Source organism: Neopsephotus bourkii, unplaced genomic scaffold, assembly GCF_033783945.1.
Source record: "Neopsephotus bourkii isolate Nb327-2 ecotype Australia unplaced genomic scaffold, CSIRO-AGI_Nbou_v1 NB_107, whole genome shotgun sequence".
Classification (NCBI taxonomy): domain Eukaryota; kingdom Metazoa; phylum Chordata; class Aves; order Psittaciformes; family Psittacidae; genus Neopsephotus; species Neopsephotus bourkii.
In genome coordinates, this window is record NW_026900624.1 from 16,973,702 (window position 1) to 16,987,406 (window position 13,705).

At 49.1% G+C, this 13,705-nt stretch overlaps 1 long non-coding RNA gene across 1 annotated transcript in view; it reads right to left on the bottom strand.

The window, feature by feature from the left end:
* LOC133218371 (uncharacterized) overlaps positions 1-13,705 on the bottom strand; it is a 145,125-nt gene that overhangs the window by 101,460 nt on the left and 29,960 nt on the right. The gene's annotated exons all lie outside the window — the stretch shown is intronic.

Here is a 13,705-nt window from a genome sequence, read left to right on the forward strand (position 1 = left end):
TTGATGTCAGATTGGAAAATCGGTTTGCTAGTAACAAAGCATTGGTACTAGGTCGATTTCAGAAAGACAGGTTTATTCTGCAACTCTGCGCCAACAGTGATTTCCAGATGTCCATAAAGCAACTCTCTCAGGCTCTTGGGCATGGCTTTCTCCTCTGTGGGGCAGCTAATTTAGAATTCTCTGGAACAAAAATGACATGGTAAGGCCAGGACATGCTTAGAAAGTGGCAGAAGCACATACTGGAGCTGAGGGCAGAGGAGGTCAGCCTGAGGAGGAGTGAGGTCTGTCCCTCACAGAGAGGCGAAGAGGATGGCTGATCCTTACAGTGACCTATCCTAACAGGTTAGAAATGCAGCTCCAGAGTTGCTTCATGCTCATTCAGCTCCTCAGCCATGGGCACACACTTCACTGCCATCCAGCCCTGCCCTTAGAGTGTCCTGCTGAAATTATTGGTAGGAAAGAGGAAGGGAAAAAATATCTTTTACATCTGTTTGACTGTGTGCTTTCTTTCTCCCTTGCTCAGATCACTCCAGCAAGCACACTGCTTCTGAAGAACAGTTTAAAGTCCCTGGGATGGCCTCTGCTCTATGTGCAGGGGCCAGCAGGAGGAGAGAGGCTGCGGGGCCTGGGGCTGGCTTATGGCTGGCTCTGGTCAGCACCATGGACAGGGCCTGGATTTGTTTTGCTTTCCCTGATTTGCTTTTGTCTTTCCTTCCCTTTCCTTGCCTTATCTTTCATTTCCTTGCCTTTCCTTCTCTTGCCTTTCCTTCTCTTGCCTTGCTTTGCCTTCATCTTGCTCCCGGCTGGCGGGCAGCCTCCTGGTATGGCACGACCCCGTTTTGGCTTGCAGCCTGCACCAGCCGCTTTTTTGCTCTTGCTTAAGAACAAATACACAGCGCTGTGGTTCTGTACGCAGCTGCTCTGAAGCTGTAGCTTAGATCTGGGTTATTTTTTACAGATAAATCCTCTTTTCTATCAGATTTGACATCAGGCAATCCCTCCAGATCCCTCTCTTTCTCCCTTTCTGATTTCTCTTTCCTGCCCTGTGTTCTCTTTCCTTGTATCTGTGCTATTCCCTCTATATGCCTCCCTCCTCTTTTCTTTCCCTATAGCCAGCCCCCTGAATGTCATTTCATCTGCTCACTTTCTGCTGCTTTGCATCTTCACAGTACTCTTCTGCTGCCCTCAAATTTATGTATTTTACTGCTTTCCTCTTTTGTATCTCTTTTTCTCACTCCCTCTCCTGGTTGTTTCTCTGTGGTCATTTCCACAGCAATATCAGCTTACCAGAGAGCCTTCTCTGCCCTGGGGTTCTGCATGTTGAGATCAGGTGGAAATGCCTAGCATGTTCTTTGGTTTTGGGATGCTACTACAACTGATGGAGCTTGATATCCTCTGCAGGGGACTTAACTTTTTTATATACTGCCCCTTACCTTCCAACTGCTCTGATAAGGAACTTACAGGGAGGTGGAGACAGAAAGCAATCACAGAGAAAGAATTAAAGCTACAGGCAGTCTGAGAGACAGTTGGAGTCACTGGCTGATGGATGGGAGGGTTAGGTATGGCTCAGATAAAAAACATTTCCCATTTCTCAGAAGAGCTCTGGTATTTGTTTCCTTCACGGTTTGTGCCCACACAGAACCACCAGCCTAGTAATGGGACAGAAAGCTATAGAAACCTGAAGGAAAAGAAGTTTACAGAGAGTTGTAGTCAAGGCTTGTTGAATCCAGTGTGAATTTCTGTCTCTCTGCTCTTCTTCTCAGAGTCCAGTCTGGTTGGCACAGTAATCCTCCCTGGCTTTCCCCTGGGAGTTCTACAACCCCTGCAATGTCCCTGAAACAGGTTTTCAATACTGCTGCAGGACACTAGTAATGTGCGTTGTCTTACTTGGTAGGAGCTGGAATCTAGCGGGCACGAAAACAGGCTGAGGGCTTCAGTGCTCCTTGGAAGTGATCCAGTTTTGGGGAACAGGATCTCAGTTTCAGTTTCATAAAATAATTTTCACTTACAGGAGACCGGGGAACTCCAAGCCTGACACCACTGTGGCTGGGATTTAGTCATGGGACCATGGGGAATGGGATCCATGCTGACATCTGGATTTGAGTAGTGAGGAGAAATGAAGGAGGTCTTGGCTGCCTTTCATGTTTTTTGGTGCCTTCTAAAAGGGGAGCCGTTGTGGCAGTGACCCAGAGGCCCATCCACAGGTAAATAGACTGCAGCAACTGGAGATTGAGTAGATGGGTCTGGAAAAATAGTGGTTGTACTCCACCTTGCCTGCTCAACAAGGCACAGCATGGAATCCCAAAGAGCCCACAGACTGTTTGGAAAAGGCAATGGATTTTCTGTCAAGCTGGAGCTGTCCTCTGTAAAGTGACATTCACATTTTTACTGAAGTTTTTCTGGCCTGTAATTCTTCCAGCACTTCGGGTTAATAGGAGCAGAGGCTGGCTCCACGTTGTCTGTGGCTCGACATGTGTTAGAGTGGGAGAGAGGGCAGTGGCTTCAGCAGTGCACAATGAAAAGCTGAGAGGAAAAAAAGGGAAGGTTTTACTCCACCTTGGATGCAATCAGCCTACTTTTTACATGACTCTAACGAAGGCCAAGGGAGAATGATACCCACTCGTAGCTTCCTCCTTGGCAGAGAGCTGCCATGCCACAGCATTTCAAGACCATACGCAGTGCCAGGGAGGGTGACTACACTGTGTGTTCTGTGTGTTAGTCCCATGCTGAAGTCTTCTGATGGCCTGCATGTCTAAGCAATTTCAATGTCTTCTGCCAGCACAGGATGCAGCACTGTCCCACTTGCTGAGGCTGCAGGACACCTTTGTTTGCTTCTTTAAAAGAAAGATGAAACAAAAAGCTCCTCCTGGTTATGTTTGGGGGAATTCTGTTTGTTTGTTTGTTTGTTTGGGGTTCTTTTTTGCTGTTACTGTTTTGTAGTATTTACAAAAGGCAGTTCCTGAGGGAAGTGCTCACAAGGCTCAGCTGTCTACCTATGACATGTGGGAGGAAGTTTCTCCTCAGGGATTCTCCTTCAGGGCTCATCTGGGATTCTCCTCTGCTCCATCAGGCCCCCTCGTACTGGCATGTCCAGCACCTCACTGCATCTCTCCCTCAAATACCTCAGAACAGCACCCCAGTCTTAAATCCAAGCCATCTCCCTGGCTAATCCAGTTTCCATTGCCTTTTTCCAGCTAACAATTAGCCTGAACAGTAACCAGACCTGATATACTCTTTTCTGCATCACTTGAGCTTGGAAGGAGCTCAAAGAGAGCACTGCTAATTAGTTCAAATCTTATCTGTCAGATCAGTGTTATGCCTGCTTAAATGACATAGATACTAAAGCACAAAGTGACCAGCTCTGCAGAAGGACCTGAACTCCTCGGGTTGTAATCTTGCTCTTTCCTTCTCTCCTCTGCTGATAGCAGTAGAAGGTCACCTCTGTAGTTCTGGAGCCCAGAGACAGTGTGTCAGGTTTTCTGCTGGTGTAAGTGAGCATGGATCCACAGGGACTGCAGGCCCCCCCTCAGTGTCCACACTGTGCATTGCTTAGCACAACCTGGGAACCCACTGGTAGGCCCAAACACAGTTGTCCTGGATTCGGGCACAATGATGCCAGTTTCACCATATTGAGATAGTCAAAACACTAGGGAGATATCTAGGGTAGTTCTGGAGAGAAATTTAAGGTGAAGAATAAAGGAATGCACATCCCAGTGGGATGGAGGCTTCCAGTGACCTAGAGCAGATGAACGGTCAGGATGCTGCAGAGCTGTTTTGCCCCAGTTCTGTGAAGACTCATTCAAAGTGGCCCTCTCCCATCAGAGGGTCAACCAAGCCTAGTCAATGAGCACCAAGCCTAAAGGGAGGGAGTGTGATCCTTCTCAGCCTCCTTCACCACACCTCTGATTCTCTTGCCTCTTGGAGCAAAGGAGCAGGGGATGGACTTTTCCTGCCATGGAATTGGGAACCTATGCAGCAAGCCCCTGGGAGTCCCCACCACATCTCTGAAATAACAGTTGGTAAGCATGAGAGTGATGCCTGTGCTCTCACACACCCTCACCCACATACACAGTGCCAAACGCCGACTTTCAGTCATTTCTGTCCTGGCTTCTCCATCATGCTGGCTCCTCTGGGGATGTGACCCAGCACTGACAGGACTCCAGGGGGCTTGTGTGCTGGCTTGTATCGCTGCTGGAGCAGTGCCCACCATAGCAGGGGTGTTAGGGGGCAAGACGAGACCCAACTTTCCAGGGGTGCTGGGGGTGTGCGAGGTTTGGACGGTCCAAATATCCAGAACTGGGGCCAGCAGAGGGCACTCCGATACCACCGCTCACCCACTGGACTGAGCCCTCAGGTGGGGAGCAGGGCAACCCCCAAAGTCCTGCAGCCCTCCTCGGCTTTGCCCTGGCTGTAGGAGAAGGCAGGGATCAAGGGCAGCAGTCTGCAGCCGTGCTTTTTCCACTGTGAGAAGGGGAAAATGAGTGAGGAGGCTGCAAGGGAGAGATGTCCCAGGAATCTCCCTGCTAGCCACGTCTGCCTTCATCATCTTACAGCAGTCCCACCACTTGGACAAGTATGGTGGATAGAATGCATAGTGCCAAAGGCTTTCCACTCTGAGGCAATGGGTGCAGCATGACTCCGGCACAGGGCAGGTGAGGGGAGGTATTGCTTTTCACAGCTTGGGTGGACTCAACAGCAGGACCCATCAGTTCCCTTCCCCAGCTCCCTATCCTGATGGTGTACCTGTCACTTGGATATACAAGCTCTGGGCATATCCCAGCCATCCCCACCTTGCAGACAGCCTGCATGAGTGTCACCAGGGTTTGTAGAGGGAAGATGGTTGGGGCTGGTCCCTTGGTAGGTGAGAGGATTATTCTTAATCAAGAGGACAGCAGCCATTTCAACACTGGTGCTCATGACACAGGGTGGCCATGGCAATGGGGAAGGGCTTGGTGAAGCCCAGATGGGTTGAGACATCCTTGTGAGAGGTGCCTGACAGCAGCCTCTTTTGGAGAAGAGTTTTTGCACAGCAAAACCTTTCAGGATGCTCACTGGCAAACCTCACAGGAAGCTAAGGATCGCTGCGGTGAGCCCTCTCCTGTCTCCTTAACACCTGAAGCTCTTTGCAAACAGCTCAAGGAGTGCTGCATACCCGGTGCTGCACTCACAGCAAAAGAGCACAGACATCGCAGGGCTGCAGCCACAAAATCAGAGTTGCCTGAACTGGCCTCCCTGTTCTCAACCTGAGGTCAGGACTCCTTTCCCATCATAAAGCAGTATGACAGCTACATGGGAAACCAGGATTTCCTGGAGCTCTTGGGGAAGAGGGGGGTCTCCCTGGCTCCTCTGCAGAGACAGCAGGAGCAGAGCACCTTCCTATGTGCTCTGAGAGCCTGAGTGCCTTGTGGTTTTGCTGCAATAAATCTGGAGCAGCTATAAATCTGGAGCAGCTGGCTTAAGTTCCTCCAGGGTTCAGAAGAAAACACATCCAGCCTGATGTGTTTTGTTTGCCCACTCACTGTGCTTCTAATTGGAATGTTTGTAGCTTAGGAAATTGCTTCTTAGACTACAGTACCCACAGTCCTTCGCTGGCAGCTCAGTATAGCCTGTTAAGGCAGAGTAAAACCCAAATCTCTGAACTGGGTCTTTCCTTACCTGAGCCATGCAGGCAGCTCGAGGTCTTTGGTCAAACCTGGCCTGTCATGAGCTGCACTCAGTTCATTGGGAAAAGACTGGTGAGATCAGCAAGTGAGAAACGCAGCTGTAGTTCCCCACCTTCTCCCAGGGGCCATTTCCAAACCCTGCTCCTAGTAAGCAGGGACTCCTGAGTGTATTTCTCCTCCGTTTCTGCAAAACCCCATCCAGAACTTTTTCCAAATGAACGCTGAAGTCCAGTCTGGGAGAGATCACAAGGCAGAAACAACAAGCATAATGAACCATATTTAAAATGGTATATTTTTTTTCTGCCTTTGGAGTTTGGTTAATTTATAATCTATAAAAGTCTCTGCATAATTGTATCTTGATTAAAATGGTATAATTAGGCGCTCTGGATCTCTCTCCCCTTTCCCTAAGATTATTTCTGTCTAATTGCTTTAATCTGTGTTTTCATGCACCCACTAGAAAATCAAAGCATGCTCCCATGAGGATGCGGGCGAGAGTGAATAAAGCTGACGACTCATTAAGTGCAGCAGGGAGAGGAAACTGCATCTAAATCACCGCTACATTAACGAGGTAAAATAAAAAATCAAACTGAATAAATAACAAAGAGGTAGAAGATTTGAAAAAAAACCCACAAAGCCACAAGAAAACAACCTGACAGAGATTTTAGTATTAATTAAGGACACATTGAATATCAAATTGTCTGTCATTACAGCCAACTTCCTCCATTGTTGATGGAGAGCAAGAGGTCTAAGTATTTTGATTCTCCAAAGCTGGGGTTGTTTCGTGGAGCAGAGAACTTGTGCAGAACACAGCCCTACTAGGGACACAATGAAGTTCACTGAGCAGAGGTTGATGGATCTGGGTAGGACAGGTACCAGTCCAATCCAGACGTTTCAGAGCAGCACTGCAATTAGCCTGGGTGTGGGTGACAGCTGAATCAGACTCCAGGGATACTAGCACCTGGACTCATGGAAAAGGTACTGACTGAATGACTGCATTGCTAGGGAAGCTTGACAAGGTCCTCAAGCATTCATCAAGTCCATCCCCTGCTCTAAGAGCAGAACAACTTCATCTCTCCCTTCCAGGTGACTTGCTGTCTTATTATGAGTGATGTTCAGGCTACAGACTCCGCCAGCCAGCCCCAGTAAGCCTCACAAACAGGCCACTTACTTCCTTCCAAGTGAGAAATCAGGAAAACAAGACATTTAGAAAAAGCCTCTGGCTATGTTATGGTTTATTAACATCTGCTCTAGTCTCCTGAGGAGAAGACCAAGGTAGTGCTGTCCCCTGGTCTCTCTCTGCAGGGGAGGCTAGCGGTGCTGTTTCCCGTTTCCTCAGCTCAAGGGCCAATTCCCACACATTGCAGTGTAGAGGCTGACTGTTACCCCAGATGTGCTTCAAACACTCTGTCACCAACTGTGCACAGCATGGCTTATTTTCAGCAGTGCTAAGTAGCCCAGGCGGGCCACTGTATGAGAGCAGCCACTCTGCTCTGGGGTTTGCAGCTCTGCAGTGTAAGGCACAGACATTGTCCATGACGGGATTGGTGATCCAGCTGCCCAGAATATGGGTAAGCACCATGATTTCATCTCCGTGAATGACATGATTGTCGTTAATCCATCCATTTCTTCTTCATTAATATGGGATGTCATGGAAATGTGCATTCACGTGTGGTTATTTAAAAGTCCTCAGCCAGTTAGCTTGGTCGACATTTGGCTCTGTCTCCTTATTACTTTCATACTCGTTGCTGCACTCCAGTTCATATTTTTTCTTGCCGTGGATACACACGGAAAGTGAAGGAACATGGCAAGGAATGTCAGGAAGAGCATTGCTTAAACAGTGAATAAGAGCAGAAAGCTTGTCCCAGCTGCATCCCCTGGACTCTGGCTGCAGAGCAGGCCCCAAAGCTTCACCCTCACAGAGAGACCACTTTACCGCTGCTCCATCAAATAGGCACACTTCTGTGTCGGGTTAGGGGCACATACTTAAGTGCTCTGCTGGGTCACTGCCTGACAACAGCTCTTGGCCCCCTAGGGTTTTGCTGTCAGCATCCCATGAGGACCAAGCATGGATGGTCATGGCAGCTTGTCAGCTGACAGGATAATACTGAAGAAGAAAGGAGGATCAGCTGCTTGCAGCCCTTGAGTTAAAGAAGGGCCTAATCTAATTAAGTGGAGACCACTATCAAATTACCAGCTCTCTTTTAACGTAGCCATTTAAGTGGTTTGGTGTATTTATAGTAGGCGAGCTAGGGAGGGCTTTTCTCTCTAAAGGTTATGCTTGTGTATGAGGGAGAGGTGTATGATGTTAAGACTCCTGCTTTGAATTAGTTCCCATCCCCAGCCTGGAAAACATTTTGCACAAGATTTAAGACACCAAAATCAGATCCCATCCAGCTTCTTCCTAGGGCTAAGAAGGGAGGGTCTGTGTGGTTTTATTCTTCTGAATCTTGCCCCAGACCAGCAGCAGAGATGTTTCCTTTGGGGATTAAGCTCTCCTTACAGCAAATATGTCTTGAGCAACTGTCTCAGGTAAGTCAACAGCCTTGAAATGGTGAGAGGAGGGGGAGGTTTGCCATGGTCAGAAATCAGCCGCTGTTTTCTGCTGAACTTTGATGGGAGTGTGATGAACCTCTCACCCGTGCTTAGCGAGGAGTGCAGGGCTCTTGGCCCCACAGCCCAGCATGAGTTGCTGGTTGATGGACTGTCCCCAATTTGTCGTCCTCTGATTAGTGCCGCTGGCAGCTTGCAGCCCTCTCTGTCACTCTCCTGTAATACCATCTCTGGGGGAGCTTCTGTGCAGCAGGATCTGTGTCAGATGATCCCCCAGGCTCAAATGAGAAAGGAGGTGGGAAATACTCTGTTTGGAGCTGTTTCCATGTATAACAACAGTCATAAACCTTAGCCCTTTATCTAAAGCTTTTATGAATGTTAATTCATTAACCTCTGAGGCTGGAACTGTTATCCACAGAATTGGACAGATGGGGGAAGCTGGGATGTAGAACGCCCAGCCTGAGGTTGTAGGAAGAGGCAATCCCCTGCCCTCCATACACTTGTGTCTCCTCTCCCAGTGAGGGGTGACATGGCTTCTTTGGGCCACCCTGTCTCTGACAAGAAGAGACCTTGCTGCCAGTGTTTGCTGTTTGGCTCTGGAAAAGCCTTTTCAAGACTAGGTGAGGCACTGAGCCTTGTGCCTCTGTGCCACCATAAACTGTCACCATGGGAGGGCTCAACCTGCATCATGCAGAGGCCATGGCACTGCTCTTTCTCCAGATGCTGAGGCTCACAGTGTGTTTCTGTGTCTGTCAGGTCGCTACCTGTGTTATTGCTTATAAGCAGAGAGGAAAAAAGAAAGAGTGGGAGAGAGACACAGAAAAAGGGAACAAGGCAGAAGGCCTAGAAATAAGAGACCTTTTTATCTCCGTCACTATCCCCATCTCCATTTCAGCTGGGATTTCTTCCACTCTTAATGATGTGTCTCATTCATGATGCGAAAGATTAAAACCCAAGAGATTAAAAGATTATATGAAGTGGATGAGACGGCCTTTGCTGTCTCCGTCCCTCCCTCTTGCAGGGACAGACCTCTGAGAAGCCTCTCTCTCTCCTGCTTTTCCCATCTTCTCTCCTCTCCCACTCCTTGATGTTTGCAGATCGAACGGCCCTTGCCTTCTGATGGTTTGAGCCATTCTGTCCATCTTCAAGGCTGCTTTCTGATCCGTGCTCACGGGCAGGTGGAGAGTGAAAGGATAGGTGCGAGCTTGGGGGAGCCACTGACATAATGTCCCAGCTGCCCATCTTCAGTAACTCTAGCATTTCTCCTCTGAGGGACCCTGCTTCCCCAGGCAGCCTATATTGCTAGAGAGTTCTGGGACAAGGCAAAGAAAAGCTTCAAGGCATCTTGAATCCACTGCAATGAAGGTAGCACCCATGGTTATGTGAAGCCTCTCTTGGGGGGTGAGCGTGTAGAAAGAAGGCTGGAGCAGATGCAACAGGTTGTGGGTTCCTTTGGTTATTACTCCTCTTGTAGGGCAGGTGAGGGACCCCAAAGTAGATCTTAGAGCTGACAAAGGGATTTTTCAGCAGCAAGTCTGACAGAGCAGAAATTTGCCCCTGTTTACTCCTGAGGTACTGGGGGTGTGGAGAGGAATGTTTGTGACACTTTGGGCTGGTCCCTCCGTTCTCTGCCTTTCCACAGAATAACAATTGCTCCAGACTGCCTTCTGCTAATGGGGCTTGAACTGTCCCACTGTAGTTCCAGAACAGGGCTGGAAAACCCAACACTTTTCTGCCCTTTGATTATGCCATTCCTTCCTTGTTTGATTTCACAATTGCTTTTCTTGACGGCACAATGAACAGCAGAGTTAGGACTGAGCCTGTTTCCCCTCAGGTAATGTCTACAATACCCATAATAGCCAGGAGAGGGAATAAGGTTGATTCCATGCCTGGAGGTGCTTCCTCACCCCAGGAGAATCTCCTAGCTGCGGTATGCTCAGAGACCTCTTTGCCTGATGGAGACAGCAGCATACAGCTCTTGCCCCTTCCCTAGGTCCACAGCTATTAGGGGAGGACCTGGAAGCTCTCCCAACCTGGATCCTGTAGGCAGGTTAATGCCCAACGTGCTTATGGGATGTGATTTCCAAACGCGCTGCCCCGTGTAATGAAAAATGGGCTTTCCTCCATTTGGCAAAGAAGGAGGCATCGGCATAACATTACTGTTCATGCCACGTAGCGCTTACGCACTACTTGCCGTTGTAGTGCACACAGCCATTGCAATGTGCAGCTACTGATGTAGAAGGTGCCTCATGTCTTTATTCCTGACAGCTGTCAGTCCCTGGAAAACAGTCCCTTTCCTCCCTCCTCCTGGAGTCTCAAAGCCAAGCTGTGAGGCTGGGAGCACACGAGCAAGGAAGAAAATCTGCCAACTTTGCCTTTCCTCCTCTCGCTCTCTCTTTAGCTGCCGGTGAGGGAGGCTGCAGTAAAATAATGAAATAAAAGCCAAGGCCCAGAGAAAGCTGATTCATCCACAGCCCAGGGCCAGCGGCCGGCTCCAAGCAGAGCTGTAAAATCAATCTGTCACTGCTCACCGCAGTATAGATCAGTGGAGAGATTCTGACTGCAGCGAGGGCAGAGCCCAGCCTTCTCCCGGGGCCCCAGCCGAGGGACCTGGTGGTACCCCTGTGGGAGATGGCAGATGGGCAAGGGAAGAGAGGGAAAAGGGCTGATCTGCCGGCTCCATGAGCTGGAAACGCTCCCAGCGAGACTCCCTTCGCTGGCAGCACACACCGAAGGCAGCGCAAGCAGACTGCGTGACTGCCTTCCCTGCCTGACTCTTCCCTCCTCGTGCAGGCAAATGGCACAAGGGCCAAGTCATGGAGGGGAGAGGGGGAATGGCTGTCTGCACTACTCCTTCTCCTAGAGGTGCCATCCACATTGAACATTACCTTCAGTATCCCTCAGCCTGTGCACAGAGGTTTAAAAATCATGTTTATCATCACCTCTGTGACTCCCAGATTCTGGGCTATTCCAGGGCTTAACAGCTCCCTGGCGTATGTTGGAATAACACTAGGGAATCGCTCTAATAAATCCAGTTCCCTTGTTCACCCCTAACAGCATCTCCAGCCTTAAGAGGATGTAGCAGCCTAACAGAGCAGCAGCTGAGAACAAAGGTGTAAACCAAAGTGGTTCTTGGGGCTGTTCCCATCCCCATTAAGGGGGCAGAGAGCTCAAGCCTGGCTGGAGGGTGGTGGTCTCCGAGATGCTGGCACAAAAGAATTAGGAGGTGCTTATTCTTCCGTAGGCTTGGACATCAGGAATGAGGTGCCTCTGCAGCTGACTTAAAGTATCTGTGACGTCCTTAGGAAGCTTTTTTTTTCTTGGTTAAGGGTTTTTTTTTCACTTGTGAAGTAACAAACAACAGAGTCTTTCCAGCACTTTTGACAAGGTCAGAGCATCTGCAACGTAAACATGAGGGTGAGCATCAGTATCCTCTGAATGATCGTTTGCAATGGGATAAGTAAGCAGCAGGGGTTCTGTCTCTGAATGAGATTGAGGACCCAGATGTCCCACATCGCTGGGGATGTGGTGCTTGCTTCTGCTTGTTTCTTGGAGCAATTCTGTTCTGCTGGATCTAAGTGTTGTTCCTACATTAGTGGGAGTATGAGCAAGTACTGTCTGACCCCCATGGGCACTGGCAGCACAAAGATCCTGCCCCATCACTTCTCAGTCCCGAATCGATCTATGCCAGCAGGAGAGCCTCTAGGAGTCTCATCCTGAACAGACTGCAAGATGATCCTGAAGGAACTCAAGCAGGAGAAAATCCTGCATTAATTTGGAGTTGGAAACCTTTTCTCCTACTTCAACACCCTCCAAGATTAGATCATGTTTGTCCTTGGAGGAGGTAGAGAAAGACGGAAACAAGTCTCTGTTCCTTTAGCTTTTAGCTTCAAAAGAGCTTGGAGGAAAAACCCTACAGTCATAACCCCCAAAGTGATAAAGGCGAGAAAACGGAGTCTGGAGTTGCCAAGATAAGCTCCCTTCTCTCATCCCAGGTGGAGCGAGTAGCTCTGGCATTTAATCTATGAGAACAGACATCTACAGATGGTTCAGGGAACATCCAGAAGTGTCCTCAGAGTTGCTCACCTCCTGTCTCCGAGCACAGTGTGTGGGGCTGTGTGTTCTTTCCCATTTGGGTCTGCAGATTTTGAGTAAAAGAGGCTAAAGCAAGCTTCCTGTGTGCCACTTTTCAACAGGGCTGACCTTGTGTGATTATACCTTATGGATATGTGTGATGCCTGGGGCTAGTTTTACAGATGGGTCCTTTGCACTTGTTGCTTGTGTTTTGACGCAGGCAACTCATTCCTGTCTCACTGTTGCAGTCCCCATCCCTCCCCTTCAGTCTGTGGGTTTGGTGTCCCATCCCTGAGGATGTTGTATGCATGTGAGGAGGCCGGGAGCAGCCCCATACTTGCTGGGTTTGGATTTGCATGGGGTTATTTCTCTACTAACAGAGAGAAGAATATGCAGGTGGGTCAGAGGTGCTCAGTGCCCCTTGTAGATCTGCAAGTGTGAGATAGATGGGGTAGCTACATTGTTCTGTAGTTACACAACAACTAGCAGGACGGGGAGGTGGGCTATGGGTGATGCATTAGATGCAACTGGACATCACAATTTAACACATTTAATAATAGTACTGGTTGCAATGGGGGTTTGTGGCAGAGTAATTCCTCTGCAGTTCTTGGACTGCATGAAGAAAGCCATTAGTTTCCCATCAGAGGTTACAAGTGCTTGTATGTCCGTACCCATGTGCATGTGAGTGCTGCAGCGGCAGGGTTAGGTGTCTTTTCCTGCAGGCTGTTGATCTTTGTGCTGGGAGGAATGTCTTCACGTGGATGTATTGCATATGTCTGTGTGAGGCAGGGGTGCAGATGGTGTCTGTTCAGCTGCAAGTGGAGGTTTTGGAGCGTTTCCATTTGTTCTCGCAACCTTTATTCATGCCTTTGTGAAGGACAGCTGGTACAAGGACATGTGAGTGTGAATTGGTCATGAGTAAATGCAGGTGTTGGGCAGGTTTCTAACATCAGCATGGCCAGGGGCCAGAACAGCCTGTGAGCAGGGAGCAAGAGGTCTCACAGGGCTAGGATGGACCTGGAGACATTTCTGAGCATGATTCTATGGTGTGGCTGCCTCGAATAGCAGGACACTGGATTGCACATCCCAGAAAGCCAGCTCCCATCCAATGCCCTGTGTTCCCAAGTTCCTGTGCAGCTGTTGCTTGTCTGAGCATACGCAAGTGAGACAGGCAGTCCCTCCACAGCTGTGGTGAGTGCGAGGGATGCATCGTGTCCCTTCAGTTGTGGTCTGTGTGTCTGCACATAGACATCCCTCCGCAGGGATTGTTTATGTCTAACTGTCACGTGCGTTTGTGCTCTCCATGCCCCAGGCTGGGCAATCATTTCTTAAGAGTCCCCCTGTGTTTGGTAAGGTGTTTTCCTAGCCCATATGAGAACCATAGAATCACAGAGTGGTTTGGGTTGGAAGGGACTTTA